Source organism: Nycticebus coucang, chromosome 21 (genome assembly GCF_027406575.1).
Source record: "Nycticebus coucang isolate mNycCou1 chromosome 21, mNycCou1.pri, whole genome shotgun sequence".
Lineage (NCBI taxonomy): Eukaryota > Metazoa > Chordata > Mammalia > Primates > Lorisidae > Nycticebus > Nycticebus coucang.
The window spans coordinates 31020133-31026036 of NC_069800.1; the positions used below are offsets into that span (position 1 = coordinate 31020133).

At 35.6% G+C, this 5904-nt stretch overlaps 1 non-coding gene across 1 annotated transcript; it reads right to left on the reverse strand.

Moving 5' to 3' along the window:
* Positions 1-2878: 2878 nt before the first annotated feature.
* Positions 2879-2985, reverse strand: LOC128574282 (U6 spliceosomal RNA). The gene has a single exon (XR_008376659.1). It is a non-coding gene; the product is annotated as a U6 spliceosomal RNA (small nuclear RNA).
* Between the last annotated feature and the right edge of the window lie 2919 nt (positions 2986-5904).

Here is a 5904-nt window from a genome sequence, read left to right on the forward strand (position 1 = left end):
TACGACATCTCCAGCTCATCTTACTGTGGCCTCCTCATTACTAATCTCTGCGATTTTTTTCTAGTTTAATTTCTCTAGACAATAAACTTTCAAATGCCTGCAAATTTTGGAATGGGGATAATTTTGTATTTTTAATACAAAGAGAAGTTTTTGAGGATGAGTACTGAAAAGCTGACTATTCCTTTGATTGATTTTTGAATAAATCTACTTTTTCAGCTCTACAATTCACCAAGCCCCTCTCCCCCTCTGGCCGATTTCTTATCCATTTTATGATTTGCAAAGAAATTGGATTAAATGGCATCAATTTCTATATCACCACATCTTCAATTGGTCATTTTGATTTAATTTTTTTCTTTTCTAAGTCATTTTTTCCTACTTTACACATTATCTACAATGTACAAACATTTGCCATTTTCTCTGCCTGATACATATTTAGGTTTTGAGATGTTTCTAGCTCATTTGCATATGGAGTTTCTTATTCTCTATTTGTTTTTCTTTCTGAAAACATCTAGAGAAGAAAACATAAAAAATGCCTTATTTATTCCACCATTTTGAAATGAAAATTCTCATTTCCTATTAAGGCCCATCCCTTTTCTCTCTGATATTTCAAACTGTAGTCTTTATTTTCTGTGTTTTAACAAGATAGCCTTGCCCACCACCTGCTCCAAACTTTCAGAGGTCCAATTTTTCTCAATATTTAATTTTTGACCTGAACATCTTTATGTGAATTAATATTCATTTTCTTATTTCGTCAGATAGGATTATGTTGCATTTTCTCTATTTGGATCCAAATTGCCTCTTATCCCTCCCTCAACTTCGTAGATCATGTTTATTTCTTTACTTTGAGGTTAAATAACTTGCTATATGAGATTCAAAATAGAGAGACTTATAAAACACTACTAATGACAAATTACTCAAAGGAAAGAGGGGGTGGCAAGATCACTAAACAACAGTCTTCATTTCCACCTGTCACAATTATGCATTTTATCCATTGCTTTGGAAATCTTACCAGACAAATTAAAAGCCCCGTGATCTCAGTAATAAAATAAAAGCAATTAAAATATATCTTACGTTATTAAATAGTCCTGACGGTTACTTTAATTACTTCATAGATTTATAATTAGCCCTCAGAATATCACTGGTAGCCATTTTAATTCTTGAGTGAGCAAAGTAGGGGATGAGATAATAAACTATGTTTTTAAAAAAATTGTTTGCAGAAATAACAAGGAGAATTAAGGGGCTATTACCTGGGCTTGCCCTAACCTCTTGTTTATCAACGACATGATCTTCCATATAGAACATAACTTCATGACGTTGCAAAGCTTAGAACTCCAAGGTAACTTTCACATTAAACAACACACTTAAATATAACAATGTATAAGGTTTCTTATAACTATAACTCCTCCTCAATAACATTAAATAAATGGTAATTAATACTTTCAATGGTATATACTTAAACTCATTTAAATTATAACATTGCTGGGAAAAAAATATAATTAAACTTTTTTACATATGAAAACAGAGACCCGATCTTGCGTTTTTCTTTAAATCTGTACCTATTTTAAAGAACATGTACAATTCTGATGATTCAAATCCAAAGAATAATTTGTAGAGTGTAACACTATACCAAAAACTTAATAGTTGGATAAAAATCATTGGATTCAAAATCAGTCAATTGCCTGCAAGAGCCAGAATTTGGATCAGATTATTGGAAAATGTGGTCTACTATTAAAGCTCTGAATTGCAATTTAGTGAAGGAAATATAGAGGAACTTAAATAGTCAATGTAAAGAAGAGAGGAAAGGTAGTATTTTCAAAGTGTAAAAGAATAGGGTTGCAATAGAAGTTATTCCTTAAGTATGAGTAGCTCTTGATTGTAGCATAAAACATTTCTCTCTACCCTTAATAGCCATACAGTAATACCTACTCCAGAATGATGCTGAAAGCATGGAACAGCCCTACTACCTTGAAAAGACTCTTATGTAGGGAAGGCAAGGAGCAAATTACAGTGCTCCCATGTTTGCCTAATCCCATGCTGAGACCTCGAAGATTGCAAACTGTCTGGCTAAGCTCTTCTCTCCTCTCAAGTCAAGAAGAACCCTCGGCTATCAAGGAATACCAAGAGTCCCTTTCCCTGCCAGAGGGCATAACCCAAGTTCAGCTCTGGTGTAGCTAAGGTGAGCCCTTTGGATACCTTGTGCAACCTCGCTAAGCTGAATCCTTTTCCCTGAGCTCACACTGTGTGCAGGTCTCTGTCCCCATTCTGGGTTCCTCTCTGGAACATTATGAGGACACTGATGGCCCCCCTCTTTATGGCCTCATTCTGTAGTGGTGGGACTCTGTTCTCCGTACTCGCTGAGATCCTCTTTCAAAGAGCATCATCTTTCTTGATAGATTTCTTAGGCAGTCAATGGAGTTCCCATTTCAGCCTGAATGGATTTCTGTGGATCACTTTGATCAGATGTCCCACTACATGATCCATGACCAAAACTTTTGCATAGATCTTACCTCTGGACTTGTTTCTGTAGTTCACTCTGCACCCCACAGCTGGAATGGTGTTGACTGTTCATCTGCCTACAGGAGATTTCTCATTTCCCTTTGGAGGAATTCTACCTCCTTATCTTCCCCTTTCTAACTTCACTTCCTGTCCTGCTCCAACCCAATCTCTCTGTTTAACTCCTCTTGGGGCATTTCCTCATCTCCTTCTGTTCTCTTGTAAAGTTATCACAAATTGTAAAGTCCTAAAGCCAGAAGTGCCCTTCACCAGGCTACTGACTGTTTTTTCTAAGTACCACCTTCCCTGATGCCAATTCATCTAAGGTTCAATATGTTTTAGGCATTATAATTTTTAAAATATATCCTATCCTTTTTTTTTTTTTTTAAATATGGAACACTTTACGAATTTGCGTGTCATCCTTGCGCAGGGGCCATGCTAATCTTCTCTGTATCATTCCAATTTTAGTATATGTGCTGCCGAAGCAAGCACTATCCTATCCTTGTTAAGCCATATTTTGTATTGCAAGGTTTTCTATCCTATGTGATCTTAAGACTCATGTGAATTACTCTTGCATTTCTAATCATTTTTTTAATTGCTGAGTTTTATGGAAGATGATAGTTTTTAAATTTTTGCAGATTTTCTTGTTCTCATATTTACTTTTGGACACCTTAAGAACATTAAATATATAAAAGAACATTTAAAACTAGCAATGTACATTTCTCGGCAGCATAGAGGGGAGAATCACAATAGCTTATTGTCTTTTATGCTATTTAGACTCTGAAACTAAAAAGGCAGATCAATTATCCAGAGGTAATATCTGACCACTATTTCAGTAGGTGAATATTCTAGAATGAAACCGAGATTAGGTCTTTAAATCTAAGGGAGTCACAGAAGGAGTCCTAAAAAATGAAAGAGAATAAGAAATGATGATTTTTAACCTATTGTGAATATATGTATATGTACTAAGTACACATTACTAAATACAAAATTTTCTAAAAAGCATACTTACATGAATTGAATAGTATTCTTTTCATTTTTAATTTTTAAATATGATCTTATTTGGCAATAGAATTTATTGGTATTCAAAAATGCTTTTTTTATATACAATATATTTTGATTATTTCTATAGGCCCATAAGAAAGAGCTTTTATTATCTTCACTATGGAGAAGAGGAAAGGAAAATTCAGATGCACTAAATGAAATGTACAGTGTCACAGAACTACAATGAGTGGGGGCAAGATTTGCACCAATACCTTTCCTGAAGCTCAATGCTATTTCTGCAGTGCTATCCACAAGTTTTTGACATCTGAATAATGTCATGAGTCCATGAGCCAAAAAGACACAACAGAAAAGGTGGGCACTGAGGTCTTTTACGGTTGCGTAGCTCTGAAGAAAAAGATTTGAGAGTTGCCTATAGCCATGGGAATATGTCTTCAGAAAAAACTACAATACTGTGTAGCGAACAACCTCAAAGCTTGGTAGCATAAAGCAGCAAGGATTTATTATAGCTCATACGTGGCTGCAGGTCAGCTAGGACATTGCTGATCTAGGCTAAACTCAGTTGGGGAAGAAATGCTTCTAGGAAGATAGCACAGGCTAAAGGCATTCATGGGGGCAGGTCAGCTGAGTCCTGCAGGTACAGCAAGGTCCTCTCTTTTCTTTGTGTTTGCCTATAGCTCAGCCTAATGGGAAGCTGTGCCTTGAGGGCTATGCTTCTCCTGATGATGGCAAAGCCATAAGAAGGCAAGCGAAAACCTGTGATCCTAGGCTAGAAACTGCAAATAATAATTTCTATATGGCATTGGACAAAGTTGGAGCTGAGTCCCAAATCAAAGGTGGGCATAGTGGAGTATGCCCTCAGTGAGACAACCACAAAACAAGGGTGCATGAGAGGATGTGAAAAAATGGAGCTAGCAGTCAATCTGCTTTCAAAGTACCCTGACTTGGAAAGTTGAGATCAGGTACATTGCCTTAACAGTAAAAATATATTCATCTTCCTTCCATCCATGCTTTCACTCATCTATATTTTTCTGACAAACCTTAAGGGACTACTGTGCCAGATAGTTCTGTAGAAACTGGAAGTACAAAATCAATGTAAAATGTTCTCTGCCTAAGATAGAAACGTGAACAATATCTTCATATTCTTCACGGCATATAGGAGCCTTCATACATTAAAAGGAAAGTAAATGAAACAAAATTTTAGAATCTCAGTTTGAGTATTAACCAGAATAATTTAAAAAATTAAAATCATATCATTGAAGTCATATCAACAACTTTTTGTCCCAACATTTATTTATTTATTTTTAGAGACAGAGTCTCACTTTGTCACCCCCAGTAGAGTGCCGTAGCATCATAGCTCACAGCAACCTCAGAGTCTTGGACTCAAGCAAATCTCTTCCCTAAGTCTCCTGGGAATCTGAGCCTACAGGCTCCCTCCACAATGCTGGGTATTTTTAGAAATGAGAACTTGCTCTATCTCAGGCTGGTCGAGAGCTCAGGCAATCAACCTGCCTGTGTCTCCCAGAGTGCTAGGATTTCAGGCATGAGTTACTGCACCTGGCTCATCTCAACATTTAGATGAAGAAAATAATTGAATATGTATGTCAAGGTGTTCATATAAAGATATAGATCAAATACTATTAAAAAAAGCAAATATTTGAAAGCAGCCTAAACTCAGCGGAAAAAGATGTACTTCTGGAAGGAAAAACATCAAGTATTTATTACGCATAATTATCTCTGGTTGGTGGAATTGTTGGTGTTATTTTTCTTTTTGTTTCTGTTTACTTTCCATCTGTCTACAGTGCACAGAGGTTGCTTATGAAAAAAATTATATTAAAGATGTGAGTAATTAGACAGAACTTGAAATCAAGTTTGATTACAAATAAAATAGAAAATTTAGGATTTCTAGTTGACACATAACCAAATAATTAAAATACAATGTCATTTGTTGCATAATAGTTTCCTATATACCAAGAACAAAAAGGCTGACTCTGTCAGTGATGGGTGTATCCCAGGGAAACTTTACAGAGGAAATTCTATTAGATCTAAATCCTACAGGATGTTTGGAACCTTACCAAGAAGAGAAAGCAATGAGAATGTTAGGTGTTCCCAATAGAAGGGAATATTTTGTAGAGATAATGAATAGTGAAGGATATTCTGTAGAAAGAAGGACCACCCATATTTTCATCTATTCAAAAACCTTCAATGGGGTTGGGAGACCAGAAAAATTTATGCAATTCTCACTACCAAAGTCATTACTTCAATATATTTTCATCATGGAAAAGTACCAGGGAAGTAAAGGATGGTATATTTTGTTAAATTAAAGAAGAATATCTTAGATTTATACCATTGACAGAATGCCTGTAAAGCAAGGGTCCGGTTTCTCATTGTCCTTAATTAAATTTATGA